The sequence below is a fragment of the Branchiostoma belcheri genome, unplaced genomic scaffold, assembly GCF_001625305.1.
Source record: "Branchiostoma belcheri isolate BF01 breed outbred unplaced genomic scaffold, Haploidv18h27 scaffold70, whole genome shotgun sequence".
Classification (NCBI taxonomy): Eukaryota; Metazoa; Chordata; class Leptocardii; order Amphioxiformes; family Branchiostomatidae; genus Branchiostoma; species Branchiostoma belcheri.
This window is the reverse complement of record NW_017804354.1, coordinates 904,483-922,886: the sequence shown is the minus strand read 5'-3', so window position 1 is coordinate 922,886 and position 18,404 is coordinate 904,483. Positions and strand designations below refer to the sequence as shown.

The window sequence follows — 18,404 nt, the reverse complement described above, 5'->3', positions numbered from 1 at the left end:
TAGTCTGTTCTGCCCAGACTACAGATTCGGTGGGGTCGCCTGTATCCATTCAATGGCCGCATGTGTCCATCATCCGCCTTCTGAAACAGATGGGGCGGGGTACCCTAGCCTGAGTGACATCCGATTTGTAACGGCAACCTCAAAAAGTTTTCGGGGTTTCCGTGATATGTTGCAGTTACAGATTGCATATCACTCAATCTTGATAATTGCAATGTGGTATTCAACATTCGTTGTGGATATTGGACACTGAGAATTCTCTCATGTGCAAACATAGGTCCGACTGTGTACGACTTTGAATGAGTGCCAATGAAAGTGAGACCCCCAAAGGCCCCTAGTACCAGTAGAAGGCACACTACAGCGCCATCAGTTGATGTCTACCACTGGCAGTTCTACAGAAATGAGCTCACAGATAAAGAAGATGACGCTATTGAAGAAGATGTAGGGACTGAAGAGGAAGATCTGTCCCAAGGTTAATCTTCCATGTTCAAGTTTTAACAACAAGCTATCTCTATCTTAATAAACATCCTTGATAACCATCCTACAACACGGGGTACAACCTACGTCACGGGATGGCCAGACACATTCGGTGGTGGGAAGGATCTATCAGCCGCGACGCGCAGACCCTTTCGACGCGGGGCGGAGAAATCAGGCGCCCGCGCGGACCAATCAGCCGCATCGCGCAGACAAATTCGACGTCACGCGGACCTATCAGCTGCGCGCGCGGATATTTCAGCCGTGGGACGGCGCTATCAGGTGTCTCCCAGCTGCTTCCAGTGACCGCTGAAACACCCACAGCAAGGTAGGTCCTCCACAATTTCCTCTTCTGGCGTTATATGGAGACAGCGACTGCTTTTCTAACTAGGTCTATCAGGTGGCGGACTATCCAAGGGTCATCCGAAGCTAGAAATAATCGGCAGGTCTTAAGATTAAATCGAGATATAGGGAGCACAGTCCAACATCGGCGACACATCACGTCCATATTATCAAGGTAAACAAACGCCAAACACAGCATTTTGGGGCCATTAGAAGTAAATAAATCCGCAGATACGACTTGTTGGCTCCTCCCCCATTTTTAGTACGGACCACGTGTAGTACGATGTTAGTTCTAAGACGCAGTAACTTTATCTTGGTAACACTGGTCCTTTTTTATTCATCATCGATATGTTGTATTCATTTAAAGTTATCAATTACATGTATGTTTATGTAGACAAGTTTATTAATTTTCCTTTTAAATATCTATTTCAGCCATGGAGTACAAGTTTGATGAATAGAACAGGTTAGTAACGGTACCTGTGTCCACACCTGTTCTACTCAACAACCCCAGTGTTGGAGATTGGAGAACCACCTGGCGGGCCCAGTGTTGGAGACGGAAAGCCACCTGGCAGGCCCAGTGTTGGAGATGGAGAACCACCTGGCGGGCCCAGTGTTGGAGACGGAGAGCCACCTGGCAGGCCCAGTGTTGGAGATGGAGAGCCACCTGGCAGGCCCAGTGTTGGAGATGGAGAACCACCTGGTAGGCTCAGTGTTGGAGACGGAGAGCACCTGGCAGGCCCAGTGTTGGAGATGGAGAACCACATGACAAGCCGGGTGTTGGAGATGGAGACCCACCTGGCAGGCCCAGTGTTGGAGATGGAGAACCACATGGCAAGCCCGGTGTTGGAGACGGAAAGGACTACGGTGCAGCCTGTGTACACATGGGAAATGCTATGCGAATAGCAGTTCGCTAGCAGAACATAAGCGCCGATGCCACGGGGCTGGGAAGCCCCCAGCATTTAAATGTACGTTGTGTAACCTAAGCTTTGTTTATGGTAGGGACTTTCAGAATCATGTGGCTAGTCACGAAGGGGAGAGGAGATTTGCATGTTTAGTGTGTGGGCGAAAATATCTCCACAAAAAAGTTTGTATGCTCACAGAAGGGTCCACGACCCTGATGGACATAAGTGCCACAAGCACTGGCCTCTCCTGACACCACCTGCCCTATACCCCTACTTTCACTCATAAGTCGTAGAAATCTACCACCAAACAGTCGCCAGCCTAACTTCCAGAAGCACTTGGTGACAGAATAATTTTCATTTGCGAGCTTGTGTCCAAGCCGTACCAGTCTACCACTTCGCAAGATGGAAGCAGATGTTGTCCAAAGGAAAATCACCAGCTTCAACTAGTCGACAAAAACGGAGCAGGACGTCTTGTTTACTGGGATCTGTGCATTTTAGCTCTACCATGACCTTTGGGAGTAACTCTATCATCTCCTGGATAGCGTTGTGAACCAAGGATGCAGAGTCTTCATCAAGGTCCAGAACATCTGCAGCAGATGTTTGAGTTTGCTCCTCTTTTGTTCCTAAAGGTTCCTTGAGTTTCCATGGTGTTCTGCCCATGACACGAGACGTCACTGGAGTACCAAACCGGATCTTTTTCCTTACCCTGCTCTGTATGTAAAGGCCTAATGACTAAAATAGGGGAGGGGGGGGGGGCGGTTATATCGGTATCACTTCCACCTCACGTTTTCACACTGCAGGCCCATTACATCGGTTCCAGAGTACAGTTATGCTGTTCTGGACACCCAGTCAACAAATCGTATCTGCGGATTTATTTACTTCTAATGGCCCCAAAATGCTGTGTTCGCCGTTTGTTTACCTTCATAATATGGACGTGATGTGTCGCCGATGTTGGACTGTGCTCCCTATATCTCGATTTAATTTTAAGACCTGCCGATTATTTCTGGCTTCGGATGACCCTTGGATAGTCCGCCACCTGATAGGCCTAGTTAGAAAAGCAGTCGCTGTCTCTATATAACGCCAGAAGAGGAAATTGTGGAGGACCTACCTTGCTGTGGGTGTTTCAGCGGTCACTGGAAGCAGCTGGGAGACACCTGATAGCGCCGTCCCACGGCTGAAATATCCGCGCGCGCGGCTGATAGGTCCGCGTGACATCGAATTTGTCTGCGCGATGCGGCTGATTGGTCCGCACGGGCGGCTGATTTCTCCGCCCCGCGTCGAAAGACCAATATTTGACCTTCCTAAGACCTACCAGCATACCAAATATCATCACAATCCATAAAGGCGTTCTGAAGTTATATGCTGACTTCAAATGTGCGGAAACACACACACACACACACTTATACATACACACACACACACACACACACAGACGCACCAAAAACAATACCTCCATTTTTCATGGAGGTAATTATTTTCAGGGTATAGCGTTTTATATTGACCAACTGATAGCTGTGCACACAATTCTACGCTGGGCTACATTGTGTGACGAAAACGCGCCATTGGGCATGCCTACAAGACTTAAAGGCTGGGCAATTTGCTGAGAAATCGGGGCGCTGTTACTGTTCTTCTTCTCTTTCTAAAAGAAGTGCATAGTCTCTTATCAGAGATAGAGATACCTACCTACCTACCTAGTCCCATGACCGACACTGGTAGTCGCGGGGACAAGGCAGACTTTGCAGCAGGAATGTAGCCAGGTCCTCCTGCATGTCTTGGGCTACGGTCAGGAGTTGTGGGACGGTGAGGGACGTCCAGTCCTTGATGTTGTCCAGCCAGACGTCTGTCTACCTCGCCGTCGCTTCCCTTCCAGCGTTCCTTGTACACGGGGTACAACCTACGTCACGGGATGGCCAGACACATTCGGTGGTGGGAAGGATCTATCAGCCGCGACGCACAGACCCTTCTGGTGGCTGACCTTGGTACTGCAGCAGAACTTCCGGGAAAACAGATGTGCGGGGTGGCAGGGAAAACAGATGTGCGGAATGGCAGGGAAAACAGATGTGTGGGGTGGAGGCAGCGCCTGCCCGGTTTTGATTACTGAGGTTCTCCCACGGGAAAAGCCTACATGACCATATCCAGGCCAAAGGTGCTACTGTGTGTTTGAAACCAAAAACCTGTATTAATTCGCTCTGTACTGTAGTGTACTGTGTAAAAACATTTTGAAAATGAGATCTCCGAATTGTTTTGGTAAAGTGAAGCTTTTGACTCGAGATTTCACAGGACTTAGCTGCGCTAACCACGGTAGACTGGATACCAGCTAGCTTCCAGTCAAGCCTAAAGCAGAGCTTCATGGAATGCAAGTTTTATGTGTATTTATTAGTTTATTTTATCTTAAATACCTGGGTGACCTCTTCAACAATAAATTGTTGATTTCCAAGAGGGCCCAGGGACACAAACATAAAACAATTTGTATAAAAGTAAACTATACAATCAAGTAACATAACTGAGATCAGTATAACTGAGAATCAAATTAAACAAATGATACAACATATATAAATGAATGAACAGAAATATACAAACCACTATTCATCTACAGGTGAACACAGAGAGAAGTAAACGGGAGAGGCTCTTGACAGAGAGCTCCATAGCAGACATGCTTCACAACTGCATGAAGACAGCCACACCCTGCTGTCCAGAAAGATGCAGGACGAAGTTCAACCCTTCCAAAACCCTTGCATGCCGACATGAAATGCTGGATCGCGCCAACCAAGGCCAGTACACCTTAGACGCCATGAAGACAGCTGACAGGCGAGGGGACGGCCAACCAAAGATCACCTCCTTCACATGTCAAGGACACTGTGTGCAGGAAGGCATGGTGGCTGAATCATGGTGTCAGCAGGAGGTGAGACAATTGTTGTTGTCATCTGACAACTTATGTCAACGATGAGCTCTTCCGGGGGGAAAAGCCGCCAGCACCGACAAGGAGAAGCTCCAATCCTACCGACAAGGATATACGTAACATCATGACACGTACCAAGGAGAGCACAAGGGGATCAAAAAATGATCAAGTCAATCTGCAGGTAAACCACAGAAAGATGCCCTTTCAATATGAATAGCAAATGTACAATGATGGATTTTTTAAATAAAAATTGTTGGTCCAATATGTTTAAATGGCTTAATGTTTATGGATTTCCAACTTGACATCCTATTAAACTTTCTTCCACAGACCCTGACTCCCAGGTGGCTGTCCCAACAAGACTGCAAGATAAAGTTCAGACAGAGCCAGGAGCAGGATGACGGCACCGTAACAAAGCTGCTGTTTTGTTTCCAAACGGCCTGGCAGCAACGACTACTGCACTTGTACGGCCAACAAATGTGCCTGCTTGATGCAACTTACAGGACATGTCGCTATTCTGTTCCCTTATTTTTCTTGTGTGTGCGTACCAATGTCAGTTATTCTGTTGTCGGTGCCTTCGTCACCCACTCAGAATGAAACGCAGATGTCCAAGAAGCCATCAACGTCTTCAAGGATTGGAACCCATCATGGCAGCCCACCCACTTCATGGTAGACTTCTCCGAGGTGGAAATAGCAGCCCTTGAGGAAGAGTTTCCAGGTAACAAAAAAAGGAAGGAAAATTAAAGAAGTGAACATATGAAAGTTATATACGATGTACACACTTTTCAAACCCTTAAAATGTCCATGCAAAAAAATATCGAAAGTTTATTGCAAATACTTGCCCGAGGGCTAATTGCAGTTACAAACAACATAGAAAGAAAATACAGTGGTATGTGAGACTATATCTACTTCTAACATACTATATTCTACAACATGACATGACACTAGTTTTACTGGGTTTGACTTCTTCTTTTTAGGCAATGGAAGACGAATTTACCCACTTCTTCTATAATATGTGGGTTCTTTGATTTTAGTAGTAGAATTGTTTTTTTGTGGTAAGGAATGGTGGGGAAGTAAGGCAGCATTTTGGACACGGTGGTTAATAATTGATTTCTGATGTCGTCATAAAATGGACAGTTAGAGATGAAATGAATTTCGTCTTCCACTGCATTTGAGGAGGAATATTTACAAATTCTCTCCGACACAGGTAGTTTCATATATCGCCCTTTTTCGATTTCCAAGGAGTGGGCACTGATTCTAATTTTACTAATAGCGGAGCGCTGATCGAAGTCACAATGTTCTAGGTATTGTTCTAAACAGTATTCAGTTGTACATTTTCTATAGAATCTCAGTTTACCGGTATTAACAGACGAACTATGGAAGAAAGTTTGAATGTACATGTCTGAAAGCCTTGTCCTTAAAATACATATGATGAGGATCACAGGTTGTACTATCAATATGCAGTAGGTAGGAATATCCACAGTGATCGAGGATCTCCTTCACTCGCTGTAACAATGTCCGTCTACGACTATATGACAGGGCATTACGTTGTAACAGGAGTGCATCAACTTGCAGAGGGTGTGTATCGGTATTAAGTTGTGTCAAGTGTGTCCAGAATTTAACAGTACGCAGTGATATATCTAAATCTAACGGGAGTCTTCCTAGTTCTGCTCTAGCAGCTACATTACTACAATTTCTATGCACTCCAAGTACATTCTTGCAGAAACGATTATGGGAACTTTCGATTGGTGAGGTCTCGTTTACAGGTTCTTTTCCCCAGATCTCACACACATACAGAAGTATTGGTTTGATACAAGCGTCAAATATTCTGAGCAGGCACTTCGGAGAGACAGAAGAACGTTGTAAAGATTTGAGACTAAACATGGCTTTCCTTGCGTTGAGTGAGAGCTGTTTTTTTGCAAGAGAGAAGCTACCGGATGAGGTAATATTCAGGCCCAAGTAGCAGTAGGACTGGACTGTGTCCACTTTGTCCTGTCCAAACATAAAACTTTGGTGGCGGAAAGACCGGCCAGATTTGTTGAAAATAATGACTTTCGTTTTCTTTAAATTAACTTGAAGTTTCCATTTGGCACAGAAGTCTTTCAATCTATTTAGAGCGTTTTGCAGTCCTTTATCGGACTCGGAAAATAATACAACGTCGTCTGCGTATAACAGACACGATACAAATAAACTATGCAGAGAGGGCGGTGAGCATTCAATATCATCAAGTACATGTACTAAATCATTTATGAAAAGATTAAAAAGCGTCGGGCTAAGATTACACCCTTGTCTGACACCTTTCACAGTTGCAAATGGCGGCGTTAGCCCGGATGATGTTTTGACACATGTCTGAGGTTTGGAGTACATGCATTTAATTAACTTATAAAAATTTCCACCTACTCCCGAATCTAGCAATTTGTAGAGGAGTCTTTCTCTCCAAACGGAGTCGAAGGCTTTTTTAAAGTCAACGAAACATGAATAAATACGTCTATTTTCTGAAAGATATTTGCTTAGAAGTGTGTCTATTACGAAGAGGTTATCGCTCGTTCTGAATTTGGTCCTAAAGCCAGCTTGGTTGGGCGATATAAGTTTATTTTCATCTAGGAAAGTGGTGAGTCGTGAGTTAAGTACGGAGGTAAATAGCTTGGCCAAACAGCTAGTAACCGATATCCCCCTATAGTTACTGGGGTCATCTTTTGCCCCGCCCTTATGTAGGGCGACAATGTGACTATTACACCATTCCTGGGGGAAATAGCCAGCGGACAGAAACAAGTTGAATAATTTGGTAAGTGGTCTAATAAGAATGTGTGGGGAGCATTTTAGCATTTCATTTAGAACTAAATCATTTCCAGAAGCCTTTCCATTCTTGAGATTTGAGATAGCGTTTTTTATTTCATTCTCCTGTATCGGAACGTTTAAGTTGTTATCGACTATAAGTGCCTCTTCTAACTCTGATAATTTATTTTTGATCTGAATTTGGAAACTGCTGGGGGGTTCTGTGGCATTGAGTTGAAGATTCTCTCCATACAGTTCTTTAAAATGGTGGTGGAGAGATTCGTCCGGAATTGATTCTTGAGTTGAAATGTTGTCTTTTGATTTGTAGTTTTTCAGAAGTGTCCAAAAGGCTGATGGATTGTTAGTGGAGAAAGAGCTAATTTGTTTGAAGATACAGTCTTTATAGTCTTTTTTAGTTTTCCGTATTAGTCTGGTGTACCGTTTTTCTTTGTAAAGTATGAGCCTCTTATATACGGATCACGCGGATTGTTTGACAGTAGCTTGGCTAAGTTGCGAAGTTCATGTCTGGCAGAAGCACAGGTCTGATTGAACCATTTTTTCTTGTCCTTTTGGTTCTTACATTTCCCGCGTTGTTTTTTCGTACAACGTAGGGACAAGCACTTTTGGCCTGCCTTTTATAAGGGTATTACGAAATCATTCAAAGCTAGGTCTAAAGATTGTGGGGAAGTTTCGTAGGTTTTTAGCATAAACGAATTCATGTTAGAGGTAAAAGCCGCGGAATTGAGTGCGTTAGCAAATTTTTCCTTCGAGTTATTGTCCCAGATAAATTTGTAGTGTGGTCGGGTAGGTAGGTTTGTTTCCTTTTTAGGTGCTGGTTTCGCGTTACCTTGTATGGGGTCAATTCGTGGACGTGGAAGAATGTGGTTTTGCGTAAAAGAATATTTTCACTAGCTAATACATAATCTACTTAATTACATCCTTTTGGTTGATAACATGCCGGCTTTCCAAACATGTCGCCTGGAGTTCGCCCATTGAGAATTCTAACCTTACTGTTAATACACTGCATTAGATCTGCAACAAGCCCTGCAGAAGCAGGGCTGGGTTAGCTGCACACCGCCGGGCCCACAAATTGTGAACTGATCGTCCGACAGGATGAAAAGGACTATGATGATGATGATGATGTTAATACACAAATTAATCAAATTTTTACCAAACACATTTGCCGATCCTTTATCCATATTAGTCCTAGGTAGGGGATGATCGAAGTCGTAATTTAGGGGTAGGGTTTGGGAATCTATAGGGGTGTCGTCAATTATGTAATCAGGCAGAGTTCCTACACGAGCATTCAGATCACCTCCTACCAATATTTCGCCAAGGTTACTATAGTGTGAGATTTCATCCTCGTGAACATCGAATATATCGTAGTTTCTATTGGTGTGGATGGTTGACCTATTGGGGCTTATGTAAACATTTGCCATGTATATATCAGAAGTATGGTTAAACAGCTGTTTATCTAATTTAACCCATAAAATGTCGTCACTTTTACTTACTAATTTGGTAACAAAGTTCTTATATTGCTTTTTAAAACAGAAAAAGTATGCCGCCTGAGTTGCGCTTGGCTCTCATAGATTTTGTTCTTGTGCTGCTAAAATGTAAAAAATCAGGAAAAGTTAACTCACCTGAGTGCCAAGTTTCCGATAGGGAGAAGAAGTCAAACCCATTGAATTGACTAACAAATTCGCTATCCTCTAACTTATTACCTAATCCATGAACGTTCCAAAAACCAAATGAGATACCAAAGTTCTTAATATTAGAGTCAGTTATCAGTCTCTTATTCAAGTTCTTTGTCCGTGAAAGGCACATGTTCAACCTGAACTTCTTAAACAAATACTTCCTGCATTTTAAGGTATAGAGGATATTAACAAAATGTAGTCTCTCTCACTATAAATCTCAAGCAGAACATCGCCCCATGAATATTCCTTTCCACTAGATGAATTTGTGTTTAGGTTAATGTATTGCGTTAACAATATTTGTCGGAAGTAGGAATTCAAGATGGCGTCGAGGGTGGACATCCTTGCGGAGGTCTCCCATTAACTGAGTGTTTTTCGCGCATCCCCTGAGCTTTACTGATCCTGGTAACCCCACATGGTGAGAACAAGGTCTGCGAAAAGAAGAAGAAGGTCAGAAAGTGGGGAGAAGCTTCAGGAGGCGGCTAAAAAACCGAACATGGCGACACCAAACGAGTCCAGCATGGCGGAACTTGTCACTGATATAAAGTCCACTGTCTGCTGCCTATTAAGAGCGAGCTCCAACAGGTGGCGAAGTCTAGTGAACTGAAGGAGTTACGAGAGGAGCTCGACAGGATTCTCAGCCGTCAAGACGAGCTGGAGGACCGTATTCGCCGCGTTGAAGGAAAAATCGACGACATGGAGAAGACCCCCCTCCCACCAACACCTGCCGTGAGTAATGCAATTAACTCGTTGGAACAGTACACGCGAAGAAACAGCTTGCGAATCCGCGGGATTCCGGAGGTGGAAGGGGAAAGAAGTGAATTCTGCATTCAAAAGGTCGTCAACTTCTGTCGCATTAATATAAGCTGGGTATCGAAATATCCCCGCAGAGCATTGATCGTGCACATCGTGTTGGCGCGCGAACAAAGTATTCCGAGCCCGGACGAAGCTGAAAGTGAAGCAGGACGACGATGGCAGACCGTTGCTGGTGATGGCTGATCTGACAAGGGAGAATATGAGGACATTTTCTGCTGCACTTATTAATATCGAATAGATCTGTATCTGTTTACACTTTTCAATCCTGAGTAATAAAGATACTGTTGTAAAATACTTGGATCGAAATGTATTCTTGATGTACTCACTCATCATGTAGTGGATTTTTGACAAAGCTAGCTTTGGGTGGCGCAACTCACCATTGACATGCGTCAAACTAGTAATGTTTTAGTTCTCGTTACTCTATTTTTGTTTGCTGTTTACTTCTGTTCAGTTTATTTTGAATTATTGTGGCCATTGAATCTTGTTATTTGTTGTTCAGCTTATATTGATCTGGCACTTATTATTTACTGTGTTTACCTGACTATTGTATCAGGGTTTCTGAGTTCTGTTGATCTTTCTTCAGTTAATGCTTCAGTTTATATTGAGTTCCATCTGTTACCTTTCATTTATTTAAACCAAGAATCAGTGCCTTTGAATTTTGTTCATGATTCAGTTGAAATTGAGTTACCTTTGTTATTATCCATTTATCCGAACCGAGAATCAGTGTTTTTGAGTTTTGTTAACACTTTTTCAGTTGACACTGAGTTGTATTTGTTATTTACTATCAATCTGAGCCTGAGTATAAGGCCTTTGATTTCATTATCATGCCATTTGAGTTGTGTTTATCTATATTCAGTCCATTTTGAACTATTATCATTTATAATTAATTCAGTTTGTATGAGTACTCGACCTTTGCTTTCTGTTTGCATTAGTTCTATTATCAGTTATTTTGTTTGCTTTAGCATTGTGTTAATGTTATATATTTCATTATGTATTGTTCCCTTAGTTTATTCTTCTTATAGATTATCATCCACATCAACGAGTATCCAGTGCCCCGATGGCGTCTCCCAGCTTCTCTCTCCGAGACTTTTCTGCTCCCAGAAAACATGACCAAGGTAGAATGTCTTATTGGTAGTTATAATTGTAACGGACTGGGGGATTTCTATAAACGCAGAGGACTTTTGACTTGGTTAAGAGATAAACCGCACCATATTTACTGTATTCAAGAGACACATTCCACGGCTAAGGATGAAACCACATGGAAGAACGAATGGGGGGGGCAAATTTATTTTTCTCATGGGACATCAAGTCAGAGGGGGGTAGCTATTCTGATAAAAAGCAACTTCTGCTCTCAGATTCATCAGATAAAGACTGATGAAAGTGGGAGGTGGGTAATTCTTGATATTGAAGTTAATAATTTTCGCTTCTGTTTGGTTATACGCCCCAAACAATGATTCTCCTTCTTTCTTCCAAGAGTTAGAGGATGAAATAGACACATTTGAGATAACTTTTGAAAGTCTAGTTGTAGTAGGGGATTTTAACACTGTACAAAATACTTCCATGGACAGATCAGGTAGCCGTTTGCATAATTACCACCCCAATGCGCTTCAAGCGATTTCTGAATTAAAAGGAAAATTCGACTTACACGACGTTTGGCGCTTCAGAAACCCTAATTCTGTCCGTTACACCTGGCGGCGCGTGCTTCAGGCCAGCAGATTAGACTACTTTCTCATATCTTTTTCACTATTAAACAGAGTAACTAAATGTTGTATTGTTGACAAATTTAAATCCGACCATAACTTGATCACTTTGTCCTTCATTACTGCGGACTTCCCACGTGGTCCTGGTTATTGGCAATTTAATCAATCTCTTCTTGAGGATAGACTTTTTGTTGCTCAGACAAAACAACTCATGTCTGAGTTTTTCATAAATAATGTTAATACAGCTAACCCACAAATAGTATGGGATGCGGCAAAGTGTTTTTTTCAGAGGGCATTGCATAAAATTTTCTAGCTGGAAAAAGAAACAATACTTAATTAAAGAAAAACAGCTAATCAACGATATGTCAAACAGTACACCCAAAATGATGCAGAGAAGACGGACGAGAATACATTCCATGTAAAGGGGTAAAGCAGAGCTCGTCATGTGGTCAACTTTAACACCAGTGGCACCACTCCATCGTGCAGTTGCGAAGACAGGGCAAACCACAAGCTGCCTTGCAAACATCTCTGCGCAGTTTTCCTCCTCATCCATGACTGGGGCTGGGAGAAACTGCCCTCTACGTACAGACAAAACCCCCTTTTCTCCCTGGATGGCTGCTGTGTGGGCTACACTACTAACGGTAGCGCCAGGAGTGACATCCCTGACACAACTGCTACCGAGGTAGACAATGAAGAGCTACCCTGTGATGAAGAGCTACCCTGTGATGAAGAGGCACCCTCTGCTTCCCTGCCCCCAAGAAAGAGACAGAATAAGACAAAACTGATGAGAAGAGAATGTGACAGCATTCTGAGAGAGGTCACCGATCTCACGTACCATCTCCAAGACCTACCTGGAACACCTGAGGGAGCAACTGACTAAAATCAAGGACGACATGAGGCAACACGTACCCCATGATGACACGCTCCCTCTGACTCTGACACCTACGAAAAGGAAGGTAGAAAGTGATCATGAAACTGAGCTGGTTCCAGGTCAATCTGGGACTCTACCCATTAAGCGAGTGTCCGAAAAACACCCGTTCACCAAAAGAGTTGGGCACCATGCAGAGGTGATGAAGGCGAACTTTCGGGTGTCCCTCAACCTCGAGACTGGCGAAGATGTTTCTGTTCCCAACTTTGACAAATGCTCCGTTCTTCGTATTGGCTCCCTAAAAGGTACAAATTTTCTTTTACCCTCTTCTCTGCCCATACAATGGACTGGTGGGCCTACAGACATTCTAGGGATCCATATTCTCATAAATTTTACGGATATGGTATCAATTAATTTTGACCGAAAGTACATGAAAATAGATAAAATTTTAAACCCCTGGAAAGGAAAAGCACTATCGATCATGGGGAAAATCACTTAGTAAATACACTTATAATCTCACAGTTTATTTTCCTGTTGAATTCGCTCCCGTCCCCATCGTCACTTTTTTTTGGACAAGTATGAAAAAAAGATTTTGAAGTTTTGAACCATATACAGTCCCAAATGCGACATTTGTAACCAAGATGAAAACTATGTTCACATGTTTTTTTAATGTAAAAGGATCAAAGACTATTGGGGGGGAGTTAAGCACTTGTTTTCAGAAAATAATATTATTATAGACACAAATACCATAGCTTCTGTACTATAGATAATTCTGTACTGGAGATAATTTCTATGTCACCTTAGCAAAATATTCAATTTATGTATCTTGGATAGCATACAAGGATCATCCTGAGTTATTTAGAAAACACAATGCGATACATTTGTTTAGGACATTCACTCATGATTACTATTCAGAACGACCAGAATAAGACTCTCTACTCTGTCTCTGAAAGAGAAATAAGACAAACACACAAAAATATGTTTTATGTTCGCAAGACTTATGTACTTCATCAATCTATTAAGCTTATATGCTGATATATTATTTGTAACATACATGTCGAGAGAATAAAGTGCCGTGGCGGACATGGAAAAGTTTAAAAAAAACCTGTCGAAATGTTGTTGTTGTGCGACTTTATTTAAATTAACTCTGTCTTGTTTCAGACAAACCGGCTAGGAATCTCCGACGTCTGCAAAGACCTGCGCACTGCCCGTGACCAGGCCAGATCTGCTGAGGATAGGGAGAAGATCATGAAGGATCTTCATTACAACCAGAAAATGTAGGTTGACTTCCCTACAAAAGTTTTCTTATTTCCATTTCTACATTTCCTGAGCCCTAGATCCCAGGGATGCAGTATCAAGGTCAAAAGGCAAAGGCAGTCACCATTGAATAATGCTGTTAGTATTGGCTATATTCAGGTTTATTATATCATTAATGCAGTATAGTTCAAGATCTGCTTATACATTACTAATTTTAAATCATTAAGGTGCAATTTGATAAGTTGTATCAGTACCCTGTCATATTGCAAGGCACAACTAATACCTAATAATGAATCTACAGTACACCTTGTTTCAATATACTGAACATAGGAAAGAACGACAGGTTTACTGGGGTAAAGTCTACTCGGCCCATGAAGATCCAACCTCAAAGCTCTCCATCACCATTGATGGAATGGATCAAAGCAAAACAGCCATCCCCCACTTCATGCAGAAGACGAAGGTAATATTTCCAATTTGTAATCAATTGAGTTATCTTATAGATGATCTGAAATGTGGAATTGATTTCCCATACAAGGTCATTGATCCGTGCAATCAGAAACCGTGACTGAAACGACTGCGTGCTAGAAAATGGTGTTGTACTGCTCTAGCAGAGCCTGTTACTTTCTCTCTTCTAGTGTGTTCTGCATTGTAGAAAGTTCATGTAGCTGTTTTCAGTCTTTCATCTTTTTCTACAGTATATTGTCTTGTGAGCTCCTTTGGCTTTCTGTGTTTCTTTTCTGTTGTAGGAGGGCCTGCCCCTCTGTGCTTTAAGTCTTTCTTTTCTGTTGTAGGAGGGCCTGCCCCTCTGTGCTTTAAGTCTTCCTTTAGCATGCTGAGCAGATTGACACAGTGTGGCAACCTGTATTTTTCCACTGCAAGCGCTTAGACTGTGATGGGATTCATGATCACGGTTATTTTGTAATAAGGTTTAATGTTGTTTGTGACTCGTATTTCAGCCTATTCATTTGACATCACACAGTAACATGCTCCTGGTCGAAGCTTGATATGTAACCATGCTGTTGTATTTTCCCAACAGGAGTCAGAGAAGTGGAAGTTAAAGGTGGCAGGGGTTCCGGTCCATGGGCTGGGGCTGGCATACCCGTTTATCAACAACCTGCACTGGCCCCACCAACTTCACGTGTAATGTGTTTTTGGTGACACTAAGGATGGTTGCAGTGGTAAATTGTGTTGCATGTTCATCATCAGGCAAGCAGCCGTTACTTAAGAGGCCTTGCCCAGTACTTATTATCAGACACCCAGATGCACCTAGGGTAGCCTAGATTACATCAGACAATTGCTGGTATGTCAATCATATTTCACTGTTTAATTATTTCTAGCTCACATCCATGTTGACAATCACTGTTTACTTACCAATCTGGTCCATACTTGCTATTATTGTACATGTATAATAGAAAGGACTTACGTGAATAAAATGAGTTCAGGTAATGTGGTCTTTTCAGCCAGTGCCCAAGCCCAGTGGGCGCAACAAATTCTAATAGACATGCTAAAGTCTTACAAATAGTAATGCTGGTTGTCTCGAGCCTTCTGGTGCTTGACGTATATATACTATGTACCTACTACATGTATACATAATATATGTCATGGAGCAAACAAAATGAGAATTGGTATAGGACTATGTGGGTTTAACATGTAATATCAGGAATTATATCCTTTATGGCTAAATGCTCATACTTTTCGCTTTTTGTTTTGACAGGAGGGAGTGTAAAAACAAGTTTGTCTTTGCCTTCCTTGGCTACCTTGTACTCAAGGGCATACTCAAAGAGGTCAGTGCCATATTGTAAAAATCATGTAGATGTTTACTAAAGTGTAAATTGAGATTTTGAACTCCCCTTTCTAGTGTTTGAATCATTTTGTTTTGTCTTTCTACAACAGGTTGAAGTTGGCTACCTACTAGTCGGAAACACGCATGAAAACGTTGATTAGTTCCTCAGCAAAATAGCAACCACGCTCAACATGCGGGATGCTACGACTGTTTTAGAACTGATTAACGTCATCAACAAGAGCTATCCCAACGTCAAACAATCAGAAATTGAAGCGATGCCGTAGACATCAAGTCATTTCTGGGGGAGGTGAGCAACGACTTTGAGCACCATAGCTGCCCTCACGCCTTCAAATTCACCAAAGGCCATGATGGTCAACTGATCTTTGAGTATAAGGTATTTGAGCATCTGTTAAAAGCTCGTCATCAGCTGAACATAATCACAATCAACCACGAGGTGAAGGCACAGAGTAACAGGATTAATGAAAAGACGCCACTGAAAGACAGGCCTCCAATCAACAGCAAGAAAGAGCTGATGGAAATGTATCCTGACTGTTTCGACGACAACTTTGGCTGTTTCAAGAGAGAATACCATGTAACCATAGACCCAGACGTAAAGCCAGTAGTACACCCTCCAAGGCGAGTACCACTTGAGCTCAGAGACAGACTAAAGGCACAACTACAAGAGATGGTGGAGGAAGGGATCATAAGCGAAGTAACGCAGCCACACATTATAAAATATACTTCTTGGAAAACTAAACAAAGGACCTGCAATTGTAACACACTTGAGTTTCTGGTTTGCCACGCTTCCGGGCACTGGGAAATGTCAATACAGCACTAAGGCTGCCAACTTAATCTGTAACCTCAAGACAGACTGGTCTGAAGCAGGTAGCAAGGAGGTATTAACTTAAGCCTTTTCTGATTTTTGAAGGAAACGTGTCAGTTTCTGGTTTGCCACGCTTCTGGGCCACCTTCTATGTCTGTCTGAACGCAGACTGACCCTGTGCCAGACCTTTGCCCTCTCAGCTACGAAATCTAGGCACGCCCCCTGGCTACCCTCAGTTAGTAACCACTCACACAACATGCAGCTAAGGCAAACACGACGCTACGAACTGCCTACTGGGACAAAGAGATACTTAAAAGTAGTCCTGTTCCGACAATGCTAAATATTCTGAATACCCTTGTAAGCACATAATAGACAAATAAGACAAATCGTAACCTATGTAATATTACCCTATTATTATAATGTATTTGTTGTGAATTTTAACATGAAATCTGCATTTAGTATAGTGCTTTAGTGATGTTTGTATATGCAAAACATATTTATCTTTGTGTGTACACTAGTTGACTAGTAATTGTACAAGCTGTATCATGTATTGGATGTCTTTGTAAGAATAAACTAGTCACACAAAACAGCCGAACCGCGGCTTCAGAAGCCGGTTCAGCCACACCATTCCATTTCTGCCCATAAATAATAAGCCAATCAAACATCTAGAAATGATAACCAGTTGAATCTGAGGGCATCTATGGACAAGCAGTGCTTACCAAAAGAGGATACCTCCTACCAGAAAGCTACAAAGGCCATGAGAGAGAGAGAGGGGCGCGGAGACATAGAATACTTCCGCTCTAATCGCACCTCCCAAACACACGTTTGTGGCAGAATTACAGGTTAGGTTGAGTATGGGAACGTAGTCATTCAACATACCATTTCGCTACACATTACCAATGGTAATGGTAATGGGGAGTGAAACAAGCTGAACTGAACTGTCCCGAGTATGACCACCTTTCAACAGAATGAAAAGGCTTTAAAGGGTCACGCAAGTGCGCCAAGTGTCTACAGGTAAACACTATATTAATTAGCATTCTTGTTTAATACCTCTTCAGTGTTGTCCAAGCAACAAAATTAAAATGTATCTGCAAGGCAACATGGGAAGGAGGAGTGGCAAAACAGCATTACATTGATCACTACCTACCCATTGACTCTGGACCAACCAACGTCTAGCGCCTACTGGACACTTACTTTAATGAGGGCCTGTGTGAAATGTCTCTGTCCTGCATGGTATGTATCTCTTTTTTTTATCATCAAATCGTATATCAAAGTGTTTAGATCTGTGTATGATTTTGAAAATGGCACAGTGCACAGTCCACCAGCGACATCGACTTAGTTAAATACGTTGTATCAAATACTGAAGCTTTTGCAGTATCCACAGAAAGACGACTTCTCAGATTTTTATGTACTATGCTATAGACCATCAAACTGGAAAATTCACATGGCTGTCTTCACAAAGGTATCGCAGTGGCCACATTGTTGCCATATTGCTTACGTTCAGGCTAAAAAGTAAAAACCTCCAACGAGATGAAGAGGAATCTTACCCGTTAACTTTGCCTTGCTTAGAAAGTTAGAATATAAAATACGTTTAATACCGATGTCAGCAAGGACCAGACACACTTCTATTCCCCTACTTCAATCATTTGAAAATCATTGAATCTATGCATTTCAAATTATCACGATTGCTAATATTTTGACACAGACTAGGTTGTTGTAATGTTGGAAGACTGATGAATATATAGTCAATTATATGCAAATTACACTTTGATGAACTAACACACTTTATCTACCTTTCTAGGGACAAGAAGGAATACCAGGTTGCCTACAGCGAAATGCAATTGACGCCTATAAAAAAACTACCTGCTATTAAAAAGAAGAAAAAAAGGATTGTTGAATGAAGACAACTAGTGACACACCTTCTGTAGGAACAATCCAAGTATGGGGCAGCAGTCACTAGTCGTCAGCCACCTTGTTAACCTGGAGTAAAAAGTTACTATACTGATTGCTGCAATCCTGCTCAGGACCCAGTCGAATACTATACTCATATTGATGGCAGCCGCCAAAGCGATCGTCTTAA

At 42.3% G+C, this 18,404-nt stretch overlaps 1 pseudogene; it reads left to right on the top strand.

Annotated features, from left to right (window-relative positions):
* Positions 1–306: 306 nt before the first annotated feature.
* LOC109484800 lies at positions 307–16,537 on the top strand (annotated as a pseudogene).
* Positions 16,538–18,404: the final 1,867 nt, after the last annotated feature.